The sequence below is a fragment of the Halichoerus grypus genome, chromosome 15, assembly GCF_964656455.1.
Source record: "Halichoerus grypus chromosome 15, mHalGry1.hap1.1, whole genome shotgun sequence".
Lineage (NCBI taxonomy): Eukaryota > Metazoa > Chordata > Mammalia > Carnivora > Phocidae > Halichoerus > Halichoerus grypus.
In genome coordinates this window covers 47,534,690-47,547,011 of record NC_135726.1, presented here as the reverse complement: position 1 = coordinate 47,547,011, position 12,322 = coordinate 47,534,690, and positions in this window count along the sequence as shown.

Sequence of the window (12,322 nt, the reverse complement as noted above, 5' to 3'; positions counted from 1 at the left end):
CTGGTTGACAAGCAGAACTTAAGGTTCAGTGGGATTCTTGCTGTGTTTCAGGTGGAAAGGACCCCTCACTGGGAACCATGGCTTCTTAATCTGCAGAGCCTAAATTTTTCTGGTAGGAATCACCACTTTCTACGGTAGGTCAGTGGAAATGACGGTAAGCAATGCTATTTTGTCATTCACTCCTTAGTTCCCACTGGGGACCCAACACCATTTGGTAATGGTTGATTTAAGACATATACTGCATACTTTGTAATGGTTGTACTTCCTTTGTTATGAAGTCCTTTGATCCATGGTACTGATATGCAGGATCCCATGTTGGTGGATCCAAGTTCTGAAATCCCTCAGATGGTAGTTCTTGCTGAGGCCTTGAGGTCAGAAGAGGCAAACCCTTGGCTGGGTTATCCTAGTCAAGATGAATCACTGCCCCATCCAGGTTGGAAGAGATCCAATGTAGCCAACTTGCCACTGGTGGCAGGTTGGTCTTCTCAGTGAATGGTGCTTCTGGCTAGCAGGCTTGACATTTGGCGGCGGCATCATCCAGATCAGTTTTGATGAATGGGAGCTCATACTTTTGTGCCCCATCCATGGCTTTCATCCTGCCACCATGGCTGTTCCATTCATGTGTTGATAGTACCAGAGCTGGGGAGGCTGATGACCGAGGCTGCTGATGTCAACTGGCCAAGTCATTATTGCTCCTTGGTTGATTAGTGTCACTTCTGTAGTAGATGCTCTCTGGTGGCATTGACATGCAAAAACAAATTATACTGTGTATTCATTCCCATATGTCTACCCATATACCTCTATCTCAGATGGCCCCATCTGGGATCACCTCATCTTTTTCAGGATAACTTCAAGCTGCTGAGCAAGCATCAGGGCCATTTGTTAGTGCTTATAAGTTCGTGTATAGTCACCTTGGGCTAATTCTCTTTCCACATAATGGATGATCAGTTTTATCACCTGGAGCGCTCTGCCTATTGATTAGATTTCCTGTCACCGCCGCCTTTCAGGGTCACCCTTGAATGGGCTGTAGTGAAACCAAAGTCTATTTTCTTCTTCTTCTTCTTTTTTTTTTTTTTTAGATTTTATTTATTTATTTGAGAGAGAGAGTGAGCGAGAGAGAGAAGGAGCAGGGGGAGGGGCAGAGGGAGAAGCAGACTCCCCGCTGAGCAGGGAGCCTGACTCGGAGCTCAACCCCAAGACCCGGGGATCATGACCCAACCCAAAGGCAGATGCCCAACGGACTGAGCCACCCAGGCGCCCTCTATTTTCTTCTTAGACCCGCATACTGAACCAACCTATTCATGGCCCAAGCTCAGCCTCTGCGGCCATATGTGGGAACAGAGGAATAAGCATCGATGCCCCAGTGACAGATGACCTGGAGGCTTGGCCCACTTGTTCACAAAGTGGACTTGTACTCTGGCCCTGCCTGTGCCCGATCTTAGATGTACCACTTCCATCTTACAACGAATGGTTGCTTGGATCACCCGGACTGATGATCTGGTGGGTCAGGCAGCTCATAATTGGTCACTTGGTGTCCAGAGGCCCTGCACTTCCTATGCATTGTGACCCAGCAGCCTGCCAGACACTGCTTTATGAATGGAGAATACTTTGTTGTAGATGCCCTGACCTTGCTCCAGAACCCTAGTGGGTTCCCATTGTGATTTTTGTCCCATTGAGGTTTGTGTCAATGCCACAAGAGGCCTTTTCTTACCATAGATCCCTCAAATTCCATAGGGTCTGTTGGGTCATATGCTTCCAGCGACAGAGGGGCTCACCCCACAGCCTGGACCTGCTGCAGAGGGCTATTCTGTTCTGCACCCCACTCAAAGCTGACACTGTTCCATGTTTGTGGCTTGGAGAATTATTCCTGTATGCTGTCTGCTGAGCCCAAACATGCCTAACCAGCTTTGTGCCTTTTTCTTAGCAGGGGGAGGTGTGAGTTGCAATCGTTTCTTTTGAAGGGGGTGTCCTGACATATCCCAGGCTACTGGAATCCTCAAGACTTGACTCGTGTAGCAGATGCCTGCAACTTTGAAGGGTTTCTCCTCCACCCTCGGGAGGATATCTTCCAATGTACTTGTCGCTTCTTCCTCTTACAATCTGATTAGCATGTTGCTGTCGAAGAGTGAGCCAACATGATGTTCTGTGTCCAGATGGCCCAGGTCCTTGCATTTAATGTTATGGCAGAGGGCAGGACGGCTAACATATCCCTGGGGCCAGATTAAATGTGCATCTTGGCCGTCCTGAGTAAATGCGACCCGCCTCTGATCCTCCTTTCTGTAAGGGACCTAGGGATTGCATTTGCCAGGGCAATGGCCACATATCACATAGTGAGGCTGTGTTAATTCTCTCTGGCAAAGATATCCTGTCCAGCAGAGCAGCTGCAATTTGGGCTACTATTTGATTAAATTTGCACATCCACTGTCATCCACCACGATCCAGATAGTTTTTGAAGGGGTCAGGCAAGTGAATTAAATGAGGGTATAATGGGGAACACCACTCTTGCATTTTTCATGTCTTTGAGGATGGCATAGATCTCTGCCGTACCCTCGGGGATGTGATGATTTTTTAAAAACTATGATGACTGGGATGGGAAGGGGCCACCTTCAGAGGATTCTATTTGGCCTTCCCCCATTATAACAGCTCTGGGAGGGAGACCTGGGTCAGGAATCCATTTATCACCTGCCTCTATATGCCCCCCTGACTCTAACAGAAGGGCCAGAATGGCGCTCTGGGTCCCCAGCATTGATATTAATTCAGACCCTGTGTTCAACAGTTATCAAAAGGCCTGAGTTTTCACATTTAACCAGTGCACTGTTAACCAAGGTAATTGCCATTAGCCATGGTTTCCCGTAAATGTTTAACAACTGGCTCTCTGAGAAGAAAAGCTCTAATTTGTAGCATTTTCCAATTTCTATCATGTAAATACAACGGCCATGGCTGACACCAAGCTGCCAACATGGCATCCCTGAGCACAGGGTTTGGAAGAGCTGTCCAGCAGGATATCATTATCTAGTATTTCTATGTAGGAATAATAGACAAAGTATTTTACTTCCCTAGGGCTGTCATAACAGACTCCCACAAACTGTGTGACTTGAAATGGCAGAAATGTGTTGTCCCACACTTCTGGTTGGAAATCCAGAATCAAGGTATCAGCTGGGCCAGGCCTGTTTCCATCTGAAAACATGTAGAGGAGAATCCTTCCTCATCTTTTCCAGCTGCCGGGCCTTTCCCAGCAATCCTTGGCATTCCTCGGTGCACCGTTGCGATCTCCTATGGCCGCCTTCCCCCTCGGTGTCTCTTCTTCCTCTTTTTATAAGCACACCGGTCATATTGGATTAGGGCCAAACCTAACAACCTCATTCATCTTAACTAGTAACGTCTGCAATGATCCTATTTCCAAATAAGGTCACATTCTCTAGGACTGGGGGTGAGGATTTCCATATATCTTTTTCAGGGACACAATTCAACTCATAACATAAATTACCTCGAGAGCATAGATATAATGTGGTAAAATAAATAGGAAGTGGTTTATGGGTATTTATTAATTTTTTTTAGTCAGATTTAAAAGATTTTATTTATTTATTTGAGAGGGTAAGAGAGAGCATGAGTGGGGGCGGGGACAGTGGAGGGGCAGAGGGAGAGGGAGAAGCAGGCTCACTGCTGAGCAAGGAGCCCAATGTGGGACTTGATCCCAGGACCCCGGCATCAAGACCTGAGCCAACCAACTGAGCCACCCAGGCGCCCCTGTTGTGGTAAGATTTTAAATTGTAAGTTCATATAATTTCATGTTTTGAATTGCTTTGCTTAACGATAGACTTGCAAAATTCCTGAAAATGTGACAACTGGCTCTGGGATGTTGGTACAAGCCACACCATGGGTTGTGGGTCCCTTTGGGGAAGGACTTTCCTTGAGTCTCCACAACTCTTAGGAAGAGCTCCTGAGTCTGTCTTCCATTTCATCTGCTCCCAAGACAGAATCTGGCTTTCAAGTCCTGCCTTGAGTTGGTGATTCTCCGTCTGAGCCTGTCATTATGGCCCAGGACACTTCCTCTTTTACCAGTATCTCCTCCTTGCTCATCACAGGTAAAAATTTTAACTGTTGCACTGCTAAGCATGCTAGGAGTCTCCACACTCCACCTGCTACTGGAGATGGGGTCCTCATCGCCAGCCTCCCAGCAAGTGTCCCCATTCCACGATCCCATCGCTGAGTCTGCTTCATAAGACCACTTTTGATACCAGCGGCCTTAGATTAGATTTTCTGGAACACTCTGACACAGGATTGCAGGCAGAAGTCTTATTGGGGAGGGCTCTTGGGAGCTGCACCTGAAAGAATATGAGGAAGGAAGGACTGCAGGGCTGTTCCACAGAGATGTTGGCCCAACCTACAGAGAGCTCTGCAACTGAAATGGCCATTCACAGTTGTCCCAAATTGCAGCTGGGATCCACGCTTTGGTATCTCTATGTCAGCCAACCACTGGCCATGGCCAGTGCCCTGGGAGGGGGATTAATTTTGAGGCAAGGCAGTTCCTTGTAGCTGACAGTATTTCCTTCACGAGGGGTACAGCCAGGAGCCATCAGCAGCTGCATTCCCAACGGCTGGGGCCTGAGTGTGCAGGTCCTGAAGAAGGGATCTGGGTAGAGCATCAAAGTATCCATGGCACAGCCTAAGATTCAGGGCCTCACCTTTGCATGGCCCTTCCCAGTCTGGGCTGGGCAGGGGGGACCTTCTCCACGGGGTCACATGGTCACCTGTTTTTGTAAAATAAACAAAATAAGATGTTTTCCCATTGGGTTTCCTTTTTTTATTGAGAAAACATTGACATATGCCACTATATTAATTTCAAGTATACAACTTAATGACTCGATATTTGGATATATTATGAAATGATCACCTCAATTCATCATCATTCATACTTATAACTTTCTTTCTTGACATGAGAACTTTTAAGCTCTACTCTCTTAGCGATTTTCAAATATTCAATACAGTATTATTAGCCATAGTTACCGTACATCACGTCCCAGTAGTTATTTCATAACTGGAAGTTTGTACTTTTGATCACCTTCACCCATCTTGGCCACCCCCAACCCCCTGCCTGCCTCTGGCAACCATCGATCTGTTCTCTGTGTCTATGAGTTGTTTAGTTTTTGTGGGTTGTTTTTTTTTTTTTGTAGCTTCTACTTAGAAGTGAGATCATATGGTGTTTGTCTTTCTCAGACTTATTTCACTAAGCATAATGCCCTCAAGGTCCATCCATGTTATCACAAATGGCAAGATTCCCTTTATTTTTATGGCTGAATAATATTCCGTTGTTATGTATATGTCCTATAGCTTCTTTATCTATTCATCCACTGATAGACACTTAGGTTGCTTCCTTGTCTTGGCTATTGTAAATAATGCTGCAATGAACACAGTTATTTTGAGTTAATGTTTTCTTTTCCTTGGGATAAATACCCAGAAGTGCAATTGCTGGATCATATGGTAGTTCTATTTTTAAATTTTTTAGGAACCCCCATGCTGTTTTCCATTGTGGTTGCATCCATTCAGTTTTTCAAAAGGAGCCCCCAAATGGTGTGAACTTCAAGCCCCACTAATCCTGAATCTGCCTCCTTGAGTGAGAGCAACTTCAACCAGTCAATTCATGCTGAAAAGAGTTTGCATAAAGGCTGAGCTGCCATAACAAAGAGACCCTCAAAGCAGTGGATGAAAAAAAAAAAAACCCCACAAAAGTGCAATGCTCTACCACCCCACAGCCCCAAGGGGAGTGGTCCAGTTGGCAGGATGTCAAGTCAGTCTTCCAGGGACCCATTTTTTTCCTGCTCTATAATCCACCAAGGGCAGGCATTCTTACCCATTTTCACGTATTGGACCTCATGACAGACTTGCAAGGCTTCTCAAAATAAAAGAAAATACACAGGACAAAGAAATCCAATTTTTATTGTAATGCGGTTATCAAAATATTTTTTTAAAACTTGATATAGTAATTTATGTGCCTCTTCACTAATGCATTAAATAAAAAGCCACTCATGGCAGCTTTAATAGCTACTTTAACTTAAAAGTAGAGATGAGCATGAATAATATTTCAAGATGCCTGTTGGAAAATAACATAATAAGAAAATATCTGAAAATATCTTTCGGTAACAAAGTCACAAGTTCTGCCAACACTGTTGTGGTTTGTTGCCTATATCTCTAACAAATGTGTAGTAGACTGAATAGTGGACCCCAAAGATGTTCCTGGTCCCTGGAACCTGTGACTATTTTCCCTTATGCAGGAAAAGAGGCTTTGCAGAGTGATTAAGCTAAACGTCTTGAGATGGGGAGATGATTCTGGGCTGTCCAGGTGGACCCAGTGCAATCACAGGGGTCCTTTTTTAAAAGATTTTATTTATTTATTTGTCAGAGAGAGAGCACAAGCAGGGGGAATGGCAGGCAGAGGGAGAGAGAGAAGCAAGCTCCCCGCTGAGCAAGAAGCCCAATGAGGAACTCCATCCCAGGACCCTGGGACGACACTTAACTGACTGAGCCACACAGGCATCCCCACAGGGGACCTTATAAGAGGAAGGCAGGAGGGTCAGAGTCAGGAGCAGGAGCAGTGACGTGGAAAGCGGCAGACAGGAATGCTGTGAGGAAGGAAACATGAATCAGGTGACTTGTCAAAACTGAAAAAGGCAAGGAAACGGATTCTCCTCTGAAGTCTCTAGAAGGAACCAGCCCTTCCAACACCTTGATTTTAGACTTCTGACCTCCAGAACAGTAGGAGTATAAATTCGTGGAGTGTGTTTGTTTCATTCCTCTGGTTAGGTAATTTTTTTAAATTTTCCTTGTGATGCATACACAGAAGATTTACCATCTTGGCCATTTGTAAATGGACAGGTCAGTGGTATTAAGTATCTTCACACTGTTGTGCAACCGATCTCCAGAACTTTTTCATCTTGCAAAACTGAAACCCAGTACCCATGAAACAACAATTTCTCCTTCCCCCTCCCCCAGCCCCTGGCAACCACCATCCTACTTTCTGTCTCTATGATAATTTACCAACTCCAGATACCTCTTATAACTGGAATCCTACAGTATGTTTATTTTTGCGACTAGTTTATTTCACTTAGCGTCATGTCCTCAAGGTTCATCCATGTTGCAGCTCATCATGCATCAGAATTTCCTTCCTTTTAAAAAACTGAATAATAGTGCTGCGAGGGTGGTTCAGTCGGTCAAGTGTCAGACTCTTGGTTTCGGCTCAGGTCATGATCTCAAGGTCATGAGATTGAGCCCCATGTCGAGGCCCACAATGGGCTCTGAGCTCCATGCTCAACGAGGAGTCCACTAGAGATTCTTTCTCTCTCTCTCTGCCCCTCCCCGCCAATAAATAAAATAAAATCTTTATTTTAAAAAAAATTTTAAAAAGATTTTATTTATTTATTTGACAGAGAGAGACACAGTGAGAGAGGGAACACAAGCAGGGGGAGTGGGAGAGGGAGAAGCAGGCCTCCCACGGAGCAGGGAGCCCGATGCGGTTCTTGATCCCAGGACCCTGGGATCATGACCTGAGCCAAAGGCAGATGCTTAACGACTGAGCCACCTGGGCGCCCCAAAATAAAATCTTAAAAAAAAAAGCTGAATAATATTCCATTGTGTGTATAGACCATATTTCGTTTGTCCAGTCATCAGGCGATGGAAAATTTGCATTGTTTTAAGTTACTAAGTTTGTGGTGATTTGTTACAGCAACAATAATACATTATATATAAAATACATTTTATGTATATATATGGTGAGAGACAGCATGGTACCCACCTCAAAAGTGTTGTGGAAATTCATTGTTCTTGTGTGGGGAAAGCCTCCAGGACAAGGAGGTGCCACTGGGAGAATTTCTCCATTGTATTCACTTTGCCTTGGCTGCTCCCACTATCTGGAATGCTGTTACCTCCCTCCCTCCTTCGGGTCTTCATTCGCATGTCACCTTCCCCAACTGTCTTACAGCATGCAACCCCTTCTCTGCATACCGGGCTCCATCTCCAGCTTAATCTTTCTCCAAAGCACTTGTTAGTAGCTGACTCCATATACACTTATTATTTTGTTATTGTCTGACCCTCCCACTGGAAAGTCAGCACCATGAGGGGTAGGGAGGTTTGTGTTTTGTTCAGTGCTGGATCTTCCGTGCCTAGAACTGTGCCGGCCTGTAGTAACTAATCAATGAATATGTTCTTGAATCAATGATTGGCTGATTGGCTGAATGAGGAAAAAAAGGAATGAGTTCCTTTATTTCACAATTAGCTGGGTCCTTCGAAGACCTCAGCTGCACCTAAAATCCTTAGCAGACACTCATTCCCGTCTCATATTGGTATCAGGTGGAGGGGGGCCAAGGAGCGCTATCTTGTGCTTTCACTCTTCTGTCTTGGCCTTACTGACTCTTCTTTCTACAGTGGCTCCCTGGGTCATCTCCCCGCTGTAAGCAGCCTCCCTCCAGAAGCCTCCAGCCCCTTCATGGAGGTACTTTCTGGGTATCCCCTCATTGTCTACTGTCCACATTTGGGCAGCCTGCAGACATGAGCCCCCTGCCCCATCCAGGTACCTATAACCCCTCCCCGTGGGGCTGAAGCCGCCCCAACCCTGAGGATTGTCCAGCTCCAGAAGTCACTTTCCCATGTCAGTTTCCCCTTCCCCAGGCTCACCTGGCTTACCTGGGCCCGCCCTGCTCCCCGGCTTCCCCAGCCTGGAACTTTCCCTGGCTCCCAGGACAACCTTGGGTTGTGTTCTGCTCTGTCAGCCCAGACAGCCCATCTGTCCAGGCGAAACGTTGCAACATGGAGCTGAGGCAAAAATTATCTCCCAGGAGGAGGTGGAAATTGAGAGACACTGTCATCGGGGACAGAGCTGAGACCCAGAAGGGGAGACTGAGGCCCCAGGGCAATGGATCCCAAGGCGGCTATTATATCTTCCTCTTGGTGAAAGAGGCTCAGGATCCAGGAATGCAGCCAGGTGAGGGTCCCTAAGAGGGAGAAGGACAGCTTTGTGAGTGTTCCCTTTGTTGCTTCGGCTGGAGGCTGACCTCCACCCTTGCTCTCTAGGAAGAGTCACTCTCCCTGAAGGCCTGGAGCTGCTGCCCCTGTTTCTTCCCCAGGACCTGGGACCTGCAGCAGCTGCAGGTGAGGGGACAGTCAGGCCCACCCCCGCCCTCCCCTGGCCCTGCTCCTCTGGCTCCTTAGTCCGCCCCTTCACCTTCTCACGTGTCTGTCTCTCCTCCCCTCCCCACCAGCACTACACACCGCTTCTCCTCCCTGAGCACACTGGCTGTGCCCTCTCACCTGTCCCCTGACTGTCACCTTTGCCTGGCCCTTCCTCAGTCCTCCCCACCTGTCCTCTCTCATGTGCTCTCATCTATCTCTGTCTCTATCTCCTGTCCTCAGGTGTGGGAGCACCCGTGGCCTTGGAGGCTGAGCTGGCCTTGACCCTGAAGGTCCTGGGGACCATGGCTGCACCATATCCACTCCGAGCTCCAAGTCTGTGTGAGTGCTCAGGGCACCCGGGCCCTGTCTGTGGGTTCTGGGCATAGGGGACCTCACCCCTCTGCCCCAGGCTCTGCTTCACATACCACCCTCCTCAGCCCCTGGCAGGCACCTGGTCCTGAGGTCACCTCCAGCACTGGCTGCACCGGCTCCACGAGGCCCCAAAGAAGGTGGGTGACCAGGGAGTGAGCAGTGTCTGGGGACAACTGGGAGCCCAGATGATAGGCAGCCACTGACCCAGCCCTTCCTCCCCCACAGGAGTCCCTCAGCTGCCTGGAAGCCTCTGTCATGTTCAACCTCTTCCACCTCCTCACCGAGGACCTTCACAGGACATGTGTTGCCAGTGAAGACCCACGTGTCTGATCCCTGAGACCCACTGTAATATGTCCCTTCGATATTATTTATGCAAAAACTATCTTCCCTAGATTATTATCTCCAGATCCCTATTTATGAAGCCCCCAAAAGATGTTTATTGTGCTTTTCATAAAATGCAGGAAAATAAATAATTTGCCTGACATTGACCTTGTTTAGGACTACACAACTGCACAAGTGACTGTGGCCCCCTGAGTGTGTGTGTATGTGAGGGGGAGGGGAGAGAAAAGGAAGAGGGAAGAGGAGAGAGAGAGAGAGAGAGTATGGAAGAATGAATGAGGAATGATGGGCTCACTAAGAATGCTTTTAGGGTTTTTATGAGAGGATTTTATTGCAAGCAACTTCAACATCACAAGCAGCCGTGATACCAAGTAATAATATATCAGGAAGGAGGCTGTGGCTGGGTCAGATCAGTGTCACAATGGCTTTATCATGAACCTAAGGTCTGTATCTGAGTATTTCTAAGGATATGTGTCAAACTTGTGTTTGTGGTTCATTCCCCTAAACCTACTGTGGTTCCAAACCTGGAGTGACTATTGTAAGGGTGGAAATCTCTGGGGAGGAATATCAGAGTTGTAGCCAAAAGTCATTTAAGTTCCAGGGCATCTGGGTGGCTCAGTTGGTTAAGCATCTGCCTTTGGCTCAGGTCATGATCACAGGATCCTGGGATCAAATCCTGCATCGGGCTCCCTGCTCCGCGGGAGTCTGCTTCTCCCTCTCCCTCTCCCCCCTGCTCATGCTCTCTCTCTCTCTCTCTCTCACACACACACACACACACACTCTCTCTCTCTCAAATAAATAAATAAAATCTATTTTAAAAAGTCATTTAAGGGGCGCCTGGGTGGCTCAGATGGTTAAGCATCTGCCTTCGGCTCAGGTCATGATCCCCGGGTCCTGGGATCGAGTCCCGCATCAGGCTCCCTGCTCCTTGGGAGCCTGCTTCTCCCTCTGCCTCTCTCTCTGTCTCTCTGTCTCTACTGAATAGATAAATAAAATCTTAAAAAAAAAAAGTCATTTAAGTTCCACCATGGGCATCGTTCTATGCAGACAATTGTGTCATCTGCAAACAGTTTTATTTCCTTTTTGCCACTCTATATGCTTTTATTTCCTTTTCTTGCCTTATTGCACTGGACAGAACCGCAGTACTATGTTGAATAAGAATAGCAAGAGAGAGGGCATCTTTTCCCTCTTGTAGGGGGAAAGCCTTCTGTCTTTTACCATTAAGTGTAATCTTAGCTGTGGGGGGTTTGTAGATGCTTTTTATCAACTTGAGGAAGTTCTCCATTCCTATTTTTCTAAAAGTTTTAAAAAATCATGAATGGATGTTGAAGTTTGGCAATTTTTTTCTGCATTGATTGATATGACCACATGACTTTTCTTCATTAGCCTGTTTTGGTGGATTATACTGATTAGTTTTCAAATACTGAACCCGTCTGTCGTCCTTGGATGAACCCCATTGGATCATGGTTTATAATTCTTTGATCTTTTGCTGAATTCTATGTGCTAATATTTTGTTAAAGACTTTTGTGTCTATATTCATTACTTATTTTTGTGTGAGATAACAAATTCACCTCACTTTTGGGGCACCTGGGTGGCTCAGTCGTTAAGCGTCTGCCTTCAGCTCAGGTCATGATCCCAGGGTCCTGGGATCAAGCCCCGCATCGGGCTCCCTGCTCTGTGGGGAGCCTGCTTCTCCCTCTCCCACTCCCCCTGCTTGTGTTCCCTCTCTCACTGTGTCTCTCTCTGTCAAATAAATAAATAAAATCTTTAAAAAAATTCACCTCACTTTTTAAGCCATTTGAGTTGGGACTCTCTGTTACTTGCAGTCAAAACATCCTTAATGATACACATGGAAGTGAAAGGTGAATTTCCCTCAAAGCTGAAGGATTTTGGCTGCATGGAATTATTCCGTCTCCATTATTCACTGGGACTGTCATTGCTATAAAACTTCAAGGTGTCCTTGTATTCACTCTGCATGGAGGGGGTCAGGAAGTTGAATAATCTGGGGCTGCAGTCCAGGGAACCAGGCTCTTCTGCCTACCGCTATCTCTGTGACACCACTATTTCTTCAAACTTCTGTTTCTTGAAAATTTCACCCCAGCTCTTTCCAATCTCTGCTTTCTCATATCCACTATCCCCTCGCTTCTCTCTTTCCAAACAGATTGCTTTGCCCCCTACCTTATAGAAGCTGCCAGGTAGAAATTCCTCATCATCTACACCACTCTCCTACCTGCCCCCACACTGCCCTTGCTCTCCTGTCACCATGGATGAGCTGTCTTTCTGCCTAATTGGGGCCAGTGCCTGATCCTGGCCCCTCCTATTTCATTCCTCCATAAATTACCCCTCTCTTACCCTCTATATTTTAAAACTTTCTGTTCTCTAGCACCTGTCCATCATCAGGCTCGCCTTTTATAAGATCCCTTCCTTAGTCCATACTTTTCTTTCCAAC